At 39.0% G+C, this 18,758-nt stretch overlaps 1 long non-coding RNA gene across 1 annotated transcript in view; it reads left to right on the top strand.

The window, feature by feature from the left end:
• LOC126956268 (uncharacterized) overlaps positions 1-18,758 on the top strand; it is a 296,720-nt gene that overhangs the window by 43,574 nt on the left and 234,388 nt on the right. The window contains exon 3 of the long non-coding RNA XR_007726261.1: positions 1,053-1,140. This is a non-coding gene — a long non-coding RNA (uncharacterized LOC126956268). The remainder of the gene's footprint in view (positions 1-1,052; positions 1,141-18,758) is intronic.

Genomic DNA, 18,758 nt, shown 5'->3' with positions numbered 1-18,758 from the left:
TTAAAGTCTCCCACTATTATTGTGTAGGAGTCTAAGTCTCTTTGTAGGTCTCTAAGAACTTTTTAATGAATCTGAGTGCTCCTGTATTGGGTACATATATATTTAGAACAGTTAGCTCTTCTTGTTGAATTGTTCCTTTTACCCTTATGTAGTGCCTGTCTTTGTCATTTTTTATCTTTGTTGGTTTAAAGTCTTGTTTTGCCAGAGACTAGGATTGCAACCCCTGCTTTATTTTGCTTTCCATTTGCTTGGTAAATTTTCCTCCATCCCCCGCCCCCGCTTTTTTTTTTGAGCCTATGTGTGTCTTTGCCCATGAGATGGGTCTCGTGAATACAGCACACCAGTGGGTCCTGACTCTATCCGATTTGCCAGTCTGTGTCTTTTAATTGAGGCATTTAGTCCATTTACAGTTAAGGTTAGTATTGTTATGTGTGAATTCGGTTCCTGTCATCATGAATGGTATCTGGTTATTTTCCACATTAGTTGATGCAGTTTCTTCATAGTGTCATTGGTCTTTATGTTTTGGTGTATTATTGCAGTGGCTGGTATCAGTTTTTCCTTTCCATGTTTCGTTCTTCTTTCAGGATCTTTTGCAAAGCAGGCATGGTGTTAACAAAATCCCTCACAGCATTTGCTTGTCTGGAGAGGATTTTATTTCTCCTTTGCTTATGAAGCTTAGTTTGGCTGCATATGAAATTCTGGGTTGAAAATTCTTTTCTTTAAGAATGCTGAATATTGGCCTCCAGTCTTTTCTGGCTTGTAGAGTTTCTGCTGAGCGGTCTGCTGTTAGTTTGATGGGCTTCCCTTTGTAGGTGATCTGGCCTTTGACTGCCCTTAGCATTTTTTCCTTCATTTCGACCTTGGAGAATCTGATAGTTATGTGTCTTGGGGTTGATATTCTCATGGAGTATCTTAGTGGTGTTCTGTTTCCTGAATTTGCATGTACTCTGAGTCATATAGGGAGAAATAATTGGAGGTAGTTAGAGGTAAAGTGGGTCTGAAGTTACAGAAAAAAAAGAAACTCAGTTTCTTCTACTATACTTTTAAAACAGGAACATCGCTGTGACCAAATGTGTGTGGCGTTTTTCCTATACACCAAGGAGGCAATCAGTTCTCAGCAGATTCTCCAGTGGACACGAGGTGAGTGTCTAATTCAGTTTAATTGTGATACTATCAACTAGAAGGTCAAACAAGTTGAGGACTCGGTCCCACAAGATTGTCCTCTACTTCAGATGCCAGTTGTAAGTCTGGGCCTGCAGAACTTCTGGCCAATTGTCTATAATTTGGGGTTCCCATAACCTCTTCCTAGGGTTCAATTAATTTGCTAGAATGGCTCATAGAACTAAGGGAAACACTTCATTTATGTTTACTCATTTATTATGAAGGATATTACAGAGGATACAGATGAACAGCCAGACGGAAGAGATGCAAGGCATGTGATAAGGGTGCAGAGCTTCCATGCCTTCTCTGGGTGTGTCACCCTTTAGGAACCTCTGCATATTCCTTGAAACCTCCCAGAACTCAGTCCTTTTGGGTGTTCATGGAGTCTTCATTACATAGGCATGATTGAGTACATCATTAGCCATTGGTCATCAACTCAACATTTAGACTGTCCTCTCCCCAGAGGTTAGGGGGTGAAGCTTAAAGTCCTAACTCTTTAATCATGTCCTAACTCTTGTTCTTTATGATAACCATTCCCCCATCTAGAAGCTGTCTAGGAGCCGCCAGCCACCAGTCATCTCATTAGCATACAAAAGACACTCATATCACTCTGGAGATTCCAAGGGTTTTAGGAGAACTTTGCCAGGAAATGGGGAAGAAGGTCAAATATATATTTCATCATATCACAGCGGGGGAAATGCTTAAGGAATGAAACTGCTTATTTAAAAAAAACTTCTTCCAAAGCTTCCAAGGCCTTCATTATGCTTTGCCTTTTCTTTTATGACCAAGGAAACCCAAGCTGCACAAGTGATAAGTGTTGAAGTCTGATTTTGACCTCAAATCTTCCCTTCTCTGTGGTAGGCCATTACAAGTCCAGTTCCATGGAAATATATGGCAGCCCAATGGCATAGCAAAGATTGAAACATGACAATAGCTGGATTATATGAAGTGCTCTGTCAATGCTAATAGCTGTTATGTTACTGTCATGTACAGAGGATAAAATATAATTTCTTACCTTTTTTAGGTTCTTAGTTACAGGTACTTAGACAGGCATGAGCGGGCAGGGGCAGGGGAGGGCTTTCCCTCGCCCACTAGGAATGTTGGATGATGGTTTGGTGATTATCACATTGCCTTTCTAAAAGTGATAAATTGGCAGCTGGTGCCAAGGAGAGGTCATTTCCTGATGGTCCACACCTGTTGCCCTGAAGTATTAATTGAATGCAGGTGCCAGGGAGAAGCAACTTTCTGGGCATGCACATTAAGAGACAAAATGGCAGAGTATAACCTTCCAAGGGCACACCACTGGAAAAAGGAAAAAAAACCCTATATGGGCATGTGTACAACTTCCTAAACACACTGCGTGTGCTCATCTCCCAAGGGTAAGGAGGGCACTGTGCATGTGGACAGCCCACCCTAAGAGAAGAATCATGGGAAAGGGGCCAGCTTCTTTCTGGAGTTTTCTCTGTGGATCATTTTCAGTGAACTGAAAATGCTATCATTAAACTTAGGTTTGGTCATAAACAGAACTGGCATTTTCCCCTTCATTTTCTTAGCACATCTGAGACTAAATTTTTCTAAAAATATGTATATTTATTAATTAAGGAAGGTCAGTTTCTAGTTATAGCAGTATGAAGATGATTATGATTTCTCTTTGCAAAGCAAATACTAAACTGGGTGACATTGTCAAAACCAAACACTTAACGGCACTGGAAATTGACCAAAGGTAGACAACAAATTTAGAATAGTTTATTCTGGAAAATGAAAGTATTTCAGCTAAGAACGTCATGCTTATATGGCCTGTGGCTCATCCCATTCCCCTAGGGTTGCTACGTAAAATACCAGATGCCCAGTTAAACTTAAATTTTAGATAAATGGGCCAGGCGCGGTGGCTCAAGCCTGTAATCCCAGCACTTTGGGAGGCCGAGACAGGCAGATCACGAGGTCAGGAGATCGAGACCATCCTGGCTAACACAGTGAAACCCTGTCTCTACTAAAAAAAATACAAAAAACTAGCCGGGCGAGGTGGCGGATGCCTGCAGTCCCAGCTACTTGGGAGGCTGAGGCAGGAGAATGGTGTGAACCAGGGAGGTGGAGCTTGCAGTGAGCTGAGATCCGTCCACTGCACTCCAGCCTGGGCGACAGAGTGAGACTCCGTCTCAATTTAAAAAAAAAAAAAAAATTTTTAGATAAATGGTAATTTTTTTTGGTATAAGTATGTATAAAAAATGGTACATATTTATATTTAAAAATTACTCATTGCTTATCTGGATTTCAAATTTAACTGGAAATCCTTAATTGTTATTATTTTTTACCAAACTAGGTAAACCTCTGTCCACCCCACCCCAACAGCTGGATCAGTAAAGACAAGGGGCTGTCATAGAGGACAGACTTAATTTGAGGTGGGAGGTGGGGGTAAAAACATGTGGGTTTGCCAGCTAAAACTGATGAAACTGGTTGGGAACAGAAAAAATAATTTGCTTTGCAAACTTGAGATTGCAGTTCTTTCTGGGGTGAGTAGTATTAGAAAAGCCAGAAACTTAATGGAAAGATCCTGGAAATGAGATCAGCTCTCCAAACATCCCTGGTTGAATGGAAAACTACACAGATGCATGGGGAGACCTGAGAGAGCTGGGAGAAAAAGTATATCCCAAGGGATACTTAACCGATTGCAAATGTGAGTACATTCCTAGGCCATACACACAAGATCAGCAGAGAGGGTGGAAAGCTTTATGGACTTAAGATGTTTGAGTCTAAGCTCTATTCAAATCATTGACACAGGTGAAACTACTAAGAAGCCAGGGTAAAAAATGAAAATTAAGATTAAAAAACATGTCCAGAGACATCAGTGGCTGCATACCACAGAGAAGGCATATCTTTTTTTTTCTTTTTCCTAATTTTTTGTTCCAGAGGTACATGTGCATGGTTGTTACATAGATGAATTGCATGTTGCTGAGGCCTGGTGTACAAATGATCCTGTCACCAAGGTAATGCGTCTAACACCCCATAGATAAACCTCCAACCCACCCCTGCTTTACCCTCCTCACCTCAAGAAGTCACCACTGTCTATTGTTCTTATCTTTGTGTCCATGTGTATTCAATATTTAGCTCCCACTTTTAAGAGAGAACATGCAGTATTTGAATTTCTGTTCCTGCATGAGTTCATTTAGGATAATGGCCTTCAGGTGCATCCACATTGCTGCAAAGTACATGATTTCATCCTTTTTATGGTTGCATAGTATTCCATGGTATATGTATACCACATTTCTTTGTCTAGTCTGCTGTTGATGGGCATCTTGGTTGATTCCACGTGTAGTATATATGATGATAACAGTATAAGGATGGAGGAGGAAATAAAGCTATAGTGAATCAAATTTGCTGTATTTAATAAAGATTAAGTCAGTGTTAACTTGTAGTAGATTATGATGAGTTAATAATGCATAGTAGGGCTGGGCGCAGTGGCTCATGCCTGTAATCCCAGCACTTTGGGAGGCCGAGGTGGGCAGATCACAAGGTCAGGAGATTAAGACCATCCTGGCTAACATGGTGAAACCCTGTCTCTACTAAAAAAACAAAAAATTAGCTGGACATGGTGGACATGCCTGTAGTCCCAGCTACTCGGGAGGCTGAGGCAGGAGAATCACTTGAACCCAAGAGGTGGAGGTTGCAGTGAGCCAATATTGTGCCACTGCACTCCAGCCTGGGTGACAGAGCGAGACTCCATCTCAAAAAAAAAAAAAAAAAAAAAAAAGCTTAGTAATTCTAGATAAACAACTAAAAAAACAACTAACAAAAAGCTTAAAAAGCAACAGCAGAATCAAAATGATACACTAGAAAATAAATATTTTACACAAAGTAAGGCAGTAAAAAGGAACAGATAAGCAAATAGGACATGAGATATATAAAAAACAAATAGAAAAATGGTAGACAACTCCCAACTATATCAATAGTTTCATGAAAAAGCAGAGATTGGCAGACTGGATAAAAAAGCAGGATCCAAAAATGTGCTGTCTGTAAGAAATTCCCCTAGGGTTGCTACGTAAAATACCAGATGCCCAGTTAAACTTAAATTTTAGATAAATGGGCCAGGCGTGTTTTCAAAGACACAAAACTGGTTGAAAGTAAAGGGATGGAAAAAGATGTACCATACAAACAGTAGCCATAAGAGAGCAGCAGTGACTATACTGATTTCAGACAAAATAGACTTTATGACAAACAATATTACTAGAGAGAATGAGAAATATTTTCTCATAGTAAAGGGTCAAAACATCAGGAAGATACAAATTTATAAGTGATTATACATCTAACAACATAGTATCAAAATACATGAAGCAATAAGAGAACTGAAAGAAGTAATTGATGATTCAGCAATTATAGTTGGAGATTTCAGTAGTCCTCTAAAAGTAATTAATAGAACTACTAGACAGAAAATCAGTAAGAATTTAGAAGACATGAAAACCACTGTCAAACAACTTGACCTATCGGACATATATAGAATACTCCACCCAACGTCAGTAGAATATACATTCTTGTTGTTGTATGTCTAATAACTTTTATTGATTTTCTGCACATTTTGTATAAAACAGTAAAGCCTGAGACCAGTAAGATTTACACCCAGAAATCACTAAGATTTATACTCACTTTTAGAGGACTACTGAAATCCCCAACTATAATGGATAAGTTAGGTCTTCTACTTAGGTTTTTAGTGTGGAGGCATTGAGCCAATCTGGTTTTTATTTAAGCTGATTTTTGGTCTTGTTGCTTTAACTACCATTAATATATAACAGTCTTCAAATCTGTATTAGTCCGTTTTCATGCTGCTGATAAAGGTATACCTGAGACTGGGTAATTTATAAAGAAAAAGAGGTTTAATGGACTCACAGTTCCACGTGGCTGAGGAGGCCTCACAATCATGGCGGAAAGTGAAAGGTACCTTACATGGCAGCAGACAAGAGAGAAAGAGAACCAAGTGTAAGAGGTTTCCCCCTATAAAACCATCAGATCTTGGGAGACTTATTCACTATCATGAGAACAGTATGGCGGAAACTGCTCCCATGACTCAATTATCTCCCACTGGGTCACTCCCGTAACATGTGGGAATTATGGGAACTGCAATTCAAGATGAGATTTGGGTGGAGACACGGCCAAACCATATCAAAACCCCTCCAATGGTAGACTACTGCTACAATGTACTGGTTGTGAATCCTAAGGTGCTAGAGGATTTTTCTCCATGTTTTCTCAGCTTTAAGTAGCCCTGCCTTCTCGAACGACTAAAGGGTCTCTCTATGCTCTTATCTTTCTTATGCTCTATACTGCTATTGTTGGTTATTTGGTGGAAGACTAAAGGTGGGAGTGGATGCGGACTCTTAGTTGTCTTGGTCCAGCCTCACTTGGTTAGGTTCTGGGTACCTGGGTCTCAGAAGTCGTTTTTTTCAACATTCCTTTGCCCATGTGGCAGCCAAACCCTACTTATTATCTATGAAGCACTTGGGGCAGGAGAGAGTTTCATCGTCCTCCTCCAGTGGTAGCTAACCTCTGTTTTCTGTCAGTACAGAAGGCTGGACTCTAGGAGATTTCCTGTCTCTTCCCTAGTGTTAGCTAGCTATTGCTCTACTCTTCCCTCAGCAGCATTGTACCTTTACTGGAGATCAGGGACATGTGAATTGCCCTGTTTCTCCCCCACCACCCCCAGTGGTAGCTTGCTAACACTTGTTACTCTGTGTAAGGTTTATAGTGGAAATACAGAGGTTTCTGAGAAATCTCTTCAGAGTTTATCTTTGACTGGGAATAAGGGAGGAAGGAAGGGTTCTCCACACCTTCCCAGTGATATTGGATTCTATCTATGACCAGAGGCAAGGAATTCTTGCCTGAGCTCTGGAGGCAAGAGGACTTATTGTCCCTCACCCAGGGACCCAAAGCCCTTGATTCCCATTTCAAGCACGGTCTCTCTTCAAGAAATGCAAGCAGATGGGGCTTTGTGTGTCTGTGGACTACTGAGAGTGGGGTAGAAAGAGCGTGTGAGGCAGTGCTGACTTTCTAGTGTTGAGAGGAACCAGGAATCTAAACCATTGTTCCACCCATCTGTGACCTTTAAGGATTTCTTAAAATTTGGTGTTTTCTTCTTACCCTCCCATAAGGTGTTTGCATTTTCATGCTGTGCCTTGTCAACGGTAAGGCCATTCATTCACCTTATCTCTCCTCAGAGTGGCCTGTCATCTGAAATTTAGTGCACTTGTTTGTCTTGCTACCTTAGATGAGCTCAAGGCAAATGGATGATTTTATTGATTGTCCAGCTTTGTTCCTGTTTATGTGAAAGCACATTAATTTGTGGCTTTCTACATCTAAGTGCAAGTGAAACTGAATCCTCCTTTAATTAGTGTCTTCCACTTCCAACTTTCTTCTTGAGTCTCCTCTTCCATCAGTAGCTATCAACTTCTCATTCTTTTTGGAAGAAGATATCATTTGGTCTCTATATAACTGAAAAGAAACTGAAGCCATTAAGATACCTTAGCTCTCCTTCTTAAGAGTTGAGTGCATAAACTTTCTAAAAGTCATATTCGCAGTTTAAAATTTTAGTATTTCAATAGTGCATTGTTAAATAATTGCGGATCATGAGGATCATGAGAAAATGGGGAACATGGTTGTAGATTTTGACTGGCATCTGCTTTTAGTAATTTTAGATTCTTTATAGTTGTTTAATTAGACACCTCATATTGTATAGAGTATGTTTTTCAAAATGTTACAACTTTTTGTATGACTTAGATGTATGCATTATAAGCATCTGGAAGAGAGTGGATGACAGAGCGTTTGGAAGAGTCTGGCTTTAGCCACTACATAAAATTTTATTTGATCTTAATATCAAATGACTTTAAAAATGAAATAAGAAGCTTCCTGTTTTCTAATTTTTAGTTCTTTTGGCATGATACAATGAAAAGAAATCCAAGAAGAGTGCATTGAGTGGGATGATGTAATGTGAAATGCCAACAAAACTAATGACTTAAGAATGGAAAAAATAGGAGGCTGTTTTATAATTCAAATATTAAGAAAAGTAGCTTATTCATTTTGATAGAAGAACAATTTTGGTGATTTTTTTCTTTTAATAACTAATGAGTTAACTTTAGAATTTGTATTTCATCTGGGAGTAACGTCCTGCTTAACAGATAAAGCAAGTAGTTCGCATGAACTTCTGACCAATTTCTAATGCATTAAATGTTTAGAGATGTAATGTTATACCAACAAGCCAACAAAAACCTCACAAAAATGAATCTTAGGAAGAAAATATTTGGTTTAAATGCCCGTAACAATTTGTGGAGGTCCAAATACCAAAGCACAGAGAGGTAAGTGTCTTTGCAAATCAGAGGTTTTATTTGTTTGTTTATTTATTTGTTCTGTACTTCTTTATGAGTCTTACCCACACAACCTCACTTCACCGCCATAGTAATACTGTTGCAGAGAGGAGTGTAGAACCTTCCACATACACAGTTTGATACTGAAACACAAGAGTAACTGTTCGATCCCTGCTATGTGATGGGCAGGCTCAGTGTAAGATGCGGCAAATACAAAGATGAGACACAATGTCTATCAGGAAGTATGCTCTTTTAAACTTTCTGTGTTTGGGTAAAAGTATACATCCATGAAACCACCACCAAATCAATGCCATACACTCATCCATCACCTGGGAGGTTTGATTTAAAACCCACTCTTAAAAGCTCTAGCTCTTCAGTTTTTGTCTGTAAGGCCAAATTACATCTGCATAGAATTCAATCTGGGTGATGATTAGCTGTTTAATGTTGAATTTTCAGGCTTTATTTAGATACAGAATAAACACAATCTTCACATAGGACTTTGTTTTTAAAATTATATATCTCTTTTACTCCCTAGGTTTTATGGAGTCATCTATTACTCCTGCCTACAAATTCTAGGATCTTCCTGAGGAAGATTCTTTTTGGTTTCTGGTTCAGTAACATAGACTGGCCTCGTGAGAACTGCAGGCGGCTCTGCTCATGACCCCCTGGCTTCTCTGATTTTGTTAAGTAGTCAGCTCCTCAGTTTTCTTTTCTTGATCCTCTCTGTCTATTCATTCAAGGTTCTGTCTTGCCCTACTTCTCTTACTCTGTATTTTTATTCCCAGTGGATGCCACCAGTTTCCGTTTTCAATGGATTTTTTAAAATTTTTTAATTTTTTAATTTTTAATTTTATTTTTAATTTTTATTTTTTTTCTATAGAGGTGAGTCTCGCTCTGTCACCCAGGCTGTAGTGCAGTGGTGCCATCTCGGCTTACAGAAAGCTCTGCCTCCCGGGTTCAAGCAATTCTCCTGCCTCAGCCTCCCGAGTAGCTGGGACTACAGGCGCCTGCCTACATGCCCACTAATTTCTTTCGTATTATAGTAGAGATGGGGTTTCACCATGTTGCCCAGGCTGGTCACCAACTCCTGAGCTCAGGCAATCCACCCACCTTGGCTTCCCAAAGTGCTAGGATTACAGGCGTGAGCCACCACGCCGGGCCCAGTAGCTATTTTTATATAGACAACTTTCAAATATTTTTTGTCCAGGGCTTTTTTTTTTTTTTTTCTTCTGACCATCAATTTGCCTAACTGAGATTTCCACTTTGATGTATTATACTCAATTCAAAGTTCCTATTCCCCAAATGAGCTCGTGATCATCAGCTCCAGATTGCTTCTCCTCCAATGTTCTTTCTAACAGTAAATGATTTGCACCACCCACTCAGCAATTCATGCCAGGAACCTAGGAGTGGTCTTTGCTTATCCTTCTTCCTTAATTTCCATGACCGATCATTATCACCACCTCTTAAATAGCCCTGGAATCCACATCTACTTTCCTTTCTCACTGTCACCATTCTAATTTAAGTCAACGTTATTGGTCATCTGCTTCTGCAATAGCTTTCTGTTGAATTCCCTGTATCCAGTTTTGCCACTCTAAAATCAGTTGTCCTCACAGTGGCCAGAATAGTCAGTTTAAAATGAAAACATGATCATATCTCATTTCGTCAGGGTAAGATCCAAACTCCTTATCATGGTCTGTAGGTCCTGCAAACCTGGTTCCCTGCCCGTGTCTCTGGCCTTTCTTGTTACTTACTCCCTTGCTTTCTGTGTTCCAGCTGTATTAGAGTTTTCAGGTCCCTGCGTTCTCATGTTGTTTTTCAGCCAAGTGCTTTTGAATGGTTCCATCTACCCATCATAAAATGCCTTTTATTTCTAGTCTTAGAATTCACTTTCTCTGGGGAATCCTTTTTAAGTCACCAGATGAAGTCACATATGTGCCCCCATAGCATCCAGCATTTGTTCAGTGTGCCCTGTTAGACTGAAGCTCTGTGAGGAAAGGGACTATGTCTTTTTCAGCACTGTATCATAAGCACAAGCAGGGTGCCTGCCATCAATAAATAGCTGTGAATGAATAAATAAATACAGGCAACCAGTTTGATTTGGATGCATAAATATGAATGTTTTGGAGTCATAGGAAATTTCTACCTTCATCACCCTGTACATAATCCATTTGAATCACTCATATTCCTATGGTACCCAGTAGGGCTTAAATGCTTCCCATGTATGCACAGTATAAACCAAGTTTGTGTTGAGAATTTCCTAGAAGGAGACAAGCTTCCTGCTTAGGCATGTGACATGTTCTGGGCTCAGAGAGAAGAACAGCATGATAAGAGAATTTCCAGACCTGTGTGCTCCTCACATTATTAAGTGAATGAGTCCCCAGCTGTAGCTACCCTTCTGAATGAGGCTCTGAGACAACATTCATTTTCAGACACAATACCATGATATAGACTTTTCCTGGCAGGATATTTGCAGTTCTTCCCAGGGATTAGAGACTTTGTCTCAATGTGTCTCAGCTTCAGTAACCCCTGTGATTCCATTCTAATGAGATACATTGAGTATAATGATGCAATTTATTGAGAATTTATTGTGGCACAATAATAATAATACTAACACTAATACCTAGGATTTATGGCATAATTATGTTCCAGGAAGTGTTCTAATCATGTTTCACTTATTAACTCATTTAATTCTTAACTAACCATATAACATAGGTACCATAATTAACCCCATTTTTAGATGAGGAAACTGAGATTAAATAGCTTGCCTGGGGTCATATGGCTATTATTTGGAGGAGCTTGGATTTAAAAAGAATCTGTTGGGAAACAACTTATTTTCTTGAGAATTGGCTCACACTATAGAACAATGAAAGATCAGCCAGCCTCTTTCTTATGTGTTACCCTTGGCCCACTCCCCCATCCCTGGCTAGGCTAGTCTCTCCTTGCGCTCTGACTTCCTCATTTCTGTCCCACTCTTCCTCTCAATCACCCACTTATTGCAGTTTAAAATCTGTGCATTTTAGGGTGAAAGTAGAAAGCTCTGGCCCTGAAGTAGGCAAGGCAGTCTAAGCATGAATCTGTTTTTGAAGGCCTTTAGTCAGCTTAGAAGATAAAGATGGATTTGGTGGAGTGGGAGGGGATTGGAGGCTTAGTGCTTCCAGGATTGAAGGAAGACGCATCTATCCAGGAGCATTTTGAGTACTTCCCTGGCTGGAATGGGGAGAGGTTGGGCACTTAGTGCTTCTGAGGTGGGGAGAAATAGTGCTTGCATGGCGAGCCCACGGAGAGCTGTGGCCTTTAGGGTGGAGGCAAAGGTCTCCAAGGTCAAACTTGGCCCAGAGGCAGCAGAATTGTTGGAAGAACTACCTATACCTAAATGGACTTGGTTTGGGCCAGAAGCAGGTCAATGCTGAGCACACAGGCTGAGGAACAGGCCATTCTTTGTGACCCAGGGCCCATAAAAACTCTGGGTTGTAGCATGGTATAAGGCGTATGGAGGAAGACCTGAAAATTGGCTATTATATTTGCCTGGAAATCATGATTTTACCACTTTGAAAATTATACTGTAAAATATGTTAAAAACTTTATATTCACATGAAGAGATTCATCTGATAAAACCTCAGGTAATCTTTTAAAAAATCCATCTGTTATTTAAATTTCCCTTGTGAAAAAAACTATTTCTTTTTTTAATGTGTTAAACTGAAAGCTGATACACATACACACACACAGACACACACACACACAGAGTCAATTATTTAGTCGTATGTGCACATTTACTATTGAGAAATGTGACGTTACTTGCATCTTGAGTGACCTGAATCCAAATGCCCTTGTTTCAGTAGACCTTGGCTTTTCCTCTTCTTACAGGTTAGTCCGGATGAGTCTCAGCTTTGATAGAAAAGATGGCTAGCTGGCAATTACTGAATACTCATATAATCAGAGGAGAACTTGTGAAATCATCCTGGGAAAACATTCTCTAGAGGATAAGAATTTTGGTAGCAGTTAAATGTCTAGACTCTGGAGTTATTACTGAAGGTAACACTATTTTTCAAAGGCTGTTGTTGCTAAATTTAGTTCAAAATATTTCATGTCAGCCTGTGAGTTTACCTTTAATACAACAGAGTGTGATATGAACAACTGTGAAGTCTTATTTTTATTTAGCTGTATGCAGCCCACATGTAGTTTCCATCAGCCTGAGAAATGCTCCCAGTGTAATTTCCTAGTATTGAATTATCTTAGATCAATCATAACTGTACCTTTTTGAATACGTCTAAGACCAGTCAAGCATCTTTCAGTTTCACACATTAAAAAAAGACAGTTTTTTTTTTCACAAGAGAAATGTAAATAATGGATGGATTTTTAAAAGATTGCTTGAGGTCTTGTGTTATATCAGGTGAATCTCTTAATGTGAGTGTAAAGTCTTTAACATATTTTTAAAGTATAATTTTCAAAGAGGTAAACTGATGATTCCTAAGCAAAAATATAATGAACATGTATCACTGATTTAACTCACTAATTAATGAAGGAGCCAGTTAGATGTTAATATTGGTTCAAAGAACATTTAAGGAGCTAGGGCACTTATGAGCAATTTAATAAAAACATATTAGGATCAGATGGCTGAGTTAGCTGTAAAACTGTTTAATGTACAGCAGGCTGTAAATCTTTGGGGTTATCTGTTCCGTTGAACAGAAATCTACAAGTTAGGGAAAGGGTCCTAGACTAGTTTAGGACCTTTGATCGGCAGTAAACAGTGCCATCCCCTAGACAATTCTTGGGTGCTGATTGGCTCCACAAGATTCTGAAAGTATGTGCCATGCACCATTTTTTCTGGCTTTATTTCCAACTTTCAGATAAATTGTCTGACATATTGTTTCCAAAGGAATATTGACTCAGTTTATTTCTGTTACTCCAGATCCTTTCTGAGACTGGTGGAAATGACCCACTTAGGCATGCTTTCCTTACACGTTCCTGCTCTCCCAGTGGGGGTTAGTGGCTACATACATGTTGGGGACAAGGATGCTTCCTTGGCTGTAGAACAGGGCAAAGTTGATGGTAAACACCTACATTGGCAAAACACCTTCAAAATATTGCAGTGTCCTAAGGAATTTTAGGTTCTCATTTTAATAACAGATGAACGACGGAGGCATAGAGCCTACATCTTCTTTTCCAGTGTGCTTCCAACATTTTAGAGGTGCCAATGAGTTCTTTACCAGAAGCATTATTAAATAAACAGTTTTATAGCTTAGGAGTCAGGAGCCCAGGCCCTGGATTCAAAGAAATCAGAGTTCCACCATTGGTATATCACTTATTCACTGCGTCATGCTGGCCAACTTCTTAGGTTCTGAGGGCTTCAGTCTTTCTTTCTTTCTTTCTTTTTTTTTTTTTTTTTTTTTTGAGACTGAGTTTCACTCTTGTTGCCCAGGCTGGAGAGCAGTGGTGCCATCTTGGCTCACTGCAACCTCCACTGCCGGGGTTCAAATGATTATCCTGCCTCAGCCTCCCAAGTAGCTGGGATTACTGGCGCACACCACCACGCCCTGCTAATTTTTGTATTTTTAGTAGAGACGGGATTTCGTCATATTGACCAGGCTGGTCTCAAACTCCTGACCTCAGGTGATCTGCTTGCCTTGGCCTCCTAAAGTGTTGGGATTACAGGTGTGAGCCACTATGACTGGCTGGGCTTCAGTCTTTTAATGTGGCCTATTGTGAAAGTTATATCAAAGAACAAATATAAGTGCTCACTATAACTATGCTCACTGGACACAGTTGTTCAGTAATAAAAAGTAAATAAGAAACTATGACTATTGATGTATTAGAATATTCTTGCATCTCTATAACAAATACATACAGCTGTTTATAAAGAAAAGAAGTTTAATTGGCTTATGGTCCTGCAGGCTATACAGGAAGCATAGTGGCTTCTGGAGACGCCTCAGGGAGTTTTTACTCGTAGTGGAAGGTGAAGGGGAAGCAGGCAGGTCACATGGTGAGATAAGGAGCAAGAGAGGGAGAAGGGGAGGTCCTAAACTTTTTTAAGCAACAAGATCTCACATGAACTCACTAACCAAGAACTCACTTATCACCAAGGGGATGGTACTAAACCGTTCATGAAGGATCCACCCCTATGACCCAATTACCTCCTACCACGCCCTACCTACAACTTTGGGAGTCACATTTCAACATGATATTTGAAGGGAACAAACTTGCAAACGATACTGACTGATTCTAGGTCCAGACACTGTACTAGGTAACCTAGGTCTTGGGCATTTAAGAGGTGACATTGCCCTATACCTGAAGATAAGTGGTCTCCATTAGGAAGAGAGAGAGATTCGTATCGATAACTATGATACAAAGTGTTTTCGTAGAAGGTCTGTATGTATTTCATAGAGCTGTGGATGTATTGGGGACAAAGCTATTAACTCTGCTTAGCAAGGGAATAGTATTTTGAAGATGACTTTCAATGTGGGCTTTGAAGGAATGGAAACAGGGGCCTAAATCATGGGTCAGCAAACTGTTTCTATAAAGCATTAGATAGGAGATATTGAAGGTTTTCTGGGTCATATGACCTCTGTCTACCCCAAGCATATTGTCAAAATTACAGGAGGTCATAACTCTCCTGTAGCCTGCACTGCTCCAGGCACATATGGAGAATTCTTTTTAAAATTCTGGATGCCGTATCCTAAGAGATAAACATGAATAAACATATCATGTGAAGAGCATTGTGGCCAGAGAGGTGAAGAATGTGTAAATTATATGCTACAAGGTTGCTGGCCATATAATTTGTTGTCCAAACTAGGATACATTTGAGAGTAAAAGGGGACTGTTAGAAAAAATTATCTAAAACTTGAAAATAAGAGAATGGCCATATGTCTTTCATCCTATTGCAGCATTATTTATCAGGCCTGCCTAAAGATTATTTGATTTCCTAGAAGGATGTGCCTTTGTTTGACTTTGCTCTTCACTGTTTGTTTAGAATTCAGACACTGTGAAATCTATTTTGTAGATTTCCATCTAGCAGAAGAGATAACGCTGAAGATTATTGTTCATTCCCCTTAGAGGATTAATCAGTTTATATCTAAACTAGCAAACTTAGTCGAGCATTCTTTTCTCTCAAAATACCTATAAAAATCCAATTCTGTTTTTTTATTTGTTCCTCTATTAGATTAAGTTGAATAAAATATTTGGCACGCATTCAGTCTACATGTGTACGAATGTCATATTTTAACTTTTTGAACTTTGCACTGTGACAAGGTGCTACTAATTATTATGCTGGGAAAACAAGGATAACCAGGGCTATCCCAGGAAAACAAGGCTGTACAGTCACCCTAAATATGATAAATGTTTGAAGGAATTCAGAGTTTTATCCTGAAGAAGGCAGAATGAGGGATATTTGACAGGGTATTTCAGTGGCAAAATGTTATATTTTTGTGTACTTTGAAGGTCTTCAGAGATAAGGATGCAGCCTGTATGTAGGTACCAGAAGAGACAGGAAGATAGTGGCAACAGCAACATAGTTCTTTGGTGTTGAAGCAGACCAAGAGTGAGGCCCTGGTGCAGTGCTTTGGTGAGTGGGTCTATGGCAGGCCTGTCACCCTGTGGTTCAGCTACCTGCCACTAGGAAAAGCTGGGACCTGGAGGACAATGTGGCTGTGGAAACCAACTCTGCCAAAGAGGCTTACAGGGATTAAGCATCTTACCCATAGCTTGACAGGTTGGAATTCAGACCTTGGTTTCTAGGCTTCCAGGCTAGAGTCCATCCCACCACTGCATCCCAGCCGAATCCTCCCATTTCAACTTTTCATAGTTGAGTTTTGTTAAGTATGTTTGTACTGTTAAATATAATTATGGGAGGCCATTGTTTTGGACTGAGCTCCTGCACTAAGCCCCAACAGACCAGACAAATCAAAGTGGAGTCATTCATGCTAAATGCCACATAGTCAAACTGAAACTTTAAGGAAGGAAATAGAACCCCAAACAGACTAATTTTTTTCTTTGAAAACAGGAGATTCCATTCTACCTGAGTCAACATAATAAGGAAGTCTTTTCTGCTTTAACTCTCACAAAAAAGTAACCTGTTGTAACCTGATGTTAACCGGTTAGTCTATTCTGTTTCCTGATTCCTGCTTTACAAAACCTACTATTCTTCTTTTGCCCACTGAGAGCTCTCATTCTGTTGTGTAGAATGGAGGCTGCTCTGGTTCATGAGTTGTGAAAAAGCGCCAATTAGGTCTTTAACTAAATTTGTTGTAATTTTGTTTTTTTTTTTTTTGACAGTACTGTAATGTATTGTTGTAATTTTGCTTTTTTGACAGTACTGTTATGTATGTATTTATTGTATATGTGTATATTTCCAAGCATTGAAGGAGTCTATATAGTTGAGCTTCCCAATGATTAAATTCAATCAATCACATTAAGGTATTATAATGTATACAGCCATTACAAGCAAGAAACATTTTTAGCTTTGCCAAATAAATTGCCCATAATAATATGAAATGTTATTATCATTATAATGCCAGAGTATCTTCCACAATATTCATGTATATTTGTATAATGTGTGTACCTATATATTTGTAGGTATGTATTGATATATTTAATCTCAGAACCTTCAGAACTGTAAAGTACTGATTTGAAATGAGTAAGACTTGTACTTACTCAATGGGTTCATCTTGCCTACTGCCCAGAAAAACCAAGGCACTGAGAACAGCAGGTTTTTGCAATAAAGAAAGAGTTTAATAATTGCAGGGCTGGCCACGTGTGAAGACAGGAGTTTATTATTACTCAAATCAGCTTCCTGAAAATTCAGAGACTAGAGCTTTTTAAGAATAATTTGCTGGATGGGGGGAGGGGCTAGGGAATGGGGAATACTGATTGGTTGGGTCGGGGATGCAATCATAGGGGCTTGAAATTGTCTTTTTGTTGTCTTCATTTCCTGAGTAGGATCACAAAACCAGTTGGGTGAGTTTAGCTGGTCTATCAGAATTCAGGGTCTGAAAAATACCTCAATCACTAGCCTTAGGTTTTACCATAGGGATGTTATCTATAGGACCTATTGGGGAGGTTAGGAATCCTATAGCCTTTGGATGCTTAACTCCTGAGCCATAATTCTACACTGTGGCTCATCTGTTAGTTTTCCAAAGGCAGTTTTTGTCCCTAAGCAAGGAGAGGGTTAGTTTCCAGAAGTGACTGTTATCATCTTTGTTTTAAAGTTAAACTAAACTCCTTTCATAGTTAACTTGGCCTATGCACAGAAATGAACAGGGATAGGTTGGAGGTTAGATGTGTAAGATGGATTCAGTTAGGTCAGATTTCTTTCACCATCATAATTTTTTTATGTTATATTTATCTCCCTGTCATAATTTTTGCAAAGGTGATTTCAGACTGAAAAAATCTTTAGCTGCAGGTGTGACGTATTGGTCTAAACCACTTAAACATGCCTAGAGAGATACAGATTTCCTTCTTGTAACAGCCTTCAGTTTGACTTTAAGAGAAAACAAAAATGGCTCAGTAAACTCTGAAAGTATTCCATTTTATGGATGATTGCACCACTAAAATAAGAAATCATTACCTGTGAAATAATCTAATTGAATTCCTGATGGCATGGGTCAGCTTTATTGTTTTTCAAAAGAAAGCCACATTTAAGATAGATTGGTGCTTCAAAATGGTTACTAAGCTTCCAAATATTTTTGCTTTTTTGTACAGTGTATTTGAAATGTTTAGAAAGCTAATAAAATATTATTAAAGAGACTAAAAACAAAATACATTAAAATCTTGGAAAGAATAGATTAGTAGTCTTAATTCACTTGCTCTATGATCAACCCTTAACCCTTTTCAATATATTCAACACTATCCTGTTTTTTAAAATGTTCACCTCAATTGCCTAATGCTTCAGTTTCTATCTTTGGTTATTATGGGATATGAAAGACATACATTGCTTAAAGTGTCAGTTTTCAAACTTTGCTTTAAACTGTACACCACTGTTAACAATCTTCCAGTGGAAAATGGACCCATCAATAATAGAAAATTGGCAAAGAACAAAATAATGAAAGTGGCATAAAAAGTCACGCATCGTGGATTTTTAAAAGTGTTTGTTCTTTGTTAGAGTTTGTGGTATAAAACTGAAAGTATCTGAAATTGTAGATGAATCTTCTTTAAAGATAAATAACTTGCATTTTTTGATCAGTTTGCAGTTCGTAAGGAAGACCCTCACCTACTATGGGTCGATTGAATACCATGGTTTTTGAATCTTTAGTTTAAAACAAC

Source organism: Macaca thibetana, chromosome 6 (genome assembly GCF_024542745.1).
Source record: "Macaca thibetana thibetana isolate TM-01 chromosome 6, ASM2454274v1, whole genome shotgun sequence".
In the NCBI taxonomy this organism is placed as follows: domain Eukaryota; kingdom Metazoa; phylum Chordata; class Mammalia; order Primates; family Cercopithecidae; genus Macaca; species Macaca thibetana.
The sequence above is the reverse complement of the archived record's forward strand: the minus strand, read 5'-3'. Positions and strand labels throughout refer to the sequence as shown.